Genomic DNA, 2,317 nt, shown 5'->3' on the forward strand with positions numbered 1-2,317 from the left:
TATAATAGATTATTTTTCAAATAATAGAAATAACAGATTAGTGGAGGTGATTCGTCAATTCAAACATTTATTTCTGATTCTTATTACAAATCAAATTCGACCAATTCTGACGACGAAACACGATAATTTTAATTCAAGATAAAGTTACACTTAGTTCTCAAATATCAATTGTCGAGTAATAGAATATGTAATACGATATAATAAATTATTTTTCAAATAACAGAAATAACAGATTAGTGGAGATGACTCGTCAATTCGAAAAGTTATTTCTGACCCTTACTACAAATTAAATTTGTCCAATCCTGACAACAAAACACGATAATTTCGATTCAAGATGAAATTGCATTTAATTTTCAAACAGAAAGTAAGAAATTAATAAAAATAATTCGTTGATTTAAACAACTATTTCTGATCCTCGTTTCAAATCAGATTTGCCCAACTCTGACGGCGAGACGACAATTTGTAACGAAGCTCGTAAAATTATTTCTCCTACGTCTGTTTAACTTTAATACAATTATTCTATGTTCGTTTCTTTCGAACGAGAAATAATAGATCAGTGAAAATCAGACTCGTTATTTCCGATCCACATACCCTGACGACGAAACGATCTTATAATCTGTTAGCTGCCCTATTTAAGATCTAAATCTAACCTAACCTAAAAATTGTGTCGCGAAAATTGCGCCGTCTCGAATGTCATTGCGAGGATGACGAGTGTACTCGTCGTAAACGCAAAAACTTGCCATTTCCTCGTGACTAGGTATAGCTAAGTAGCGCATACCTAACAGGGTGAAACGTATTAAAAAGAGGCGAAGTGATATAAATGGGAAAGGTTCTCGCTGCGGGCTGCGGACAGTCTCAGCCGGTGCTGCGTCACGGTGCATCGCGCGGCGCATCTGCATGTCGCATGCAGTCTGCAAAGGCGAAATCCATTTAAGAAGCGAACCGAGGTAAACCTCCCCTGGGTATTTCGTACTACCACGTCGCGTTCCTAACGAGGAAACAATGAAACGACGTTCAGAAATGCGGTTCGTTGCGCCGATGATCGCGCCATCGTCGAATTTCCCCCAACTTCCTTTTACGAAAAGAATAAGAAAAAGAAAAATTTCAACGAGACATTATTCGAGACCTGAGGCAAATATGTTCAGCGTGTTCCAAAACTGGTAATCAATTAATTGAAATATGATTCTACATGTAAAAATGCGTGAGAAAAGGAGAATAAAATTGTTTCACTGAGGCCTTCGTTTTTTGAGAAAGTGCAGTTTGAAAATTTTTCAAAAAGCTTGCTTTTGGCTGATTTTATACTGAACAGCCGTAAATAATCGATACGAGAGAGTATTCTATACGTTAAGAAAATAAACTTCGAACATGTTTCGTTAGAAATTACCTTAAGTATTTACATGGCGAATTTTCAAATTTGAAAAATTTTAATTTTACTTTACTAAATTTTGTTCCACGTTTTTTGAATTATTTTCGCATGTAGAATAATCTTCTGTCGATTATCTTTTTCTACGTCTAGAATTAGTTACATTCAAGCGTACTTGATAAATCATCAAACTCGATTTTTTCGAAAAAAAAAAAATTGTTACGAGACACTGTATATACATGGACGCTGTTTTTCTGAAAGAAAAATATTCTTCTTGTGAAAAATTTTGCACAAATCGACTTGCACTTAAAATACTATTAATAACGTGTCAATCGTACCAAGGAGAATTACTATTGCAACGATTAATCATCGAGTAAAACCAACCTCTTCAACGACAGTCAGCAAAGTAAACATAACCTATATCACGACAATGATCAAATTCGAAAATTCGGAAAACTGTCTCGACAGAAACGTTTCTATACGTTCGTATACATATATAATATACAAAAAATATTCCTTTTGCAAAAAATTTTGCAAAATCGTAAAAATACTATCCAAGCAATAATCGCTAGGTGGTGAAAATTGGACACGCTATTAATCGAGCGTGTAATAATATTTTAAAATGTGCTTTCGATCTGTGCAAAATTTACAAAAACAATATTCTTTTTCACAGAAATGGCGTACACATTGTTATTAAATACCTCGTATATATATAAACGTTTCTGTTCGAATTTGCGAATTTGATCACTGTCGTGAAACAGGTTAGATTTACTTTACTGATGGCGTGAGAGAGGTTAGTTTCACTTTACTGATAATTAGTCGTTGCTATAGTAACTCTATTCAATACGATTGACACGCTGTTAATTGAGTACTTAATAATATTTTAGGTGTATTTTCGACCCATACAAAAACAATATTCTTTTTCAGAAAAATGGCAGTCGTGTTCTTATTAAA

The 2,317-nt window shown here is 33.8% G+C and overlaps 1 protein-coding gene across 1 annotated transcript in view; it reads right to left on the bottom strand.

The window, feature by feature from the left end:
• LOC122528258 overlaps positions 1-2,317 on the bottom strand; it is a 136,989-nt gene that overhangs the window by 74,527 nt on the left and 60,145 nt on the right. The gene's annotated exons all lie outside the window — the stretch shown is intronic.

This window comes from Frieseomelitta varia, unplaced genomic scaffold (assembly GCF_011392965.1).
Source record: "Frieseomelitta varia isolate USP_RPSP 00005682 unplaced genomic scaffold, Fvar_1.2 scaffold_248, whole genome shotgun sequence".
Classification (NCBI taxonomy): Eukaryota; Metazoa; Arthropoda; class Insecta; order Hymenoptera; family Apidae; genus Frieseomelitta; species Frieseomelitta varia.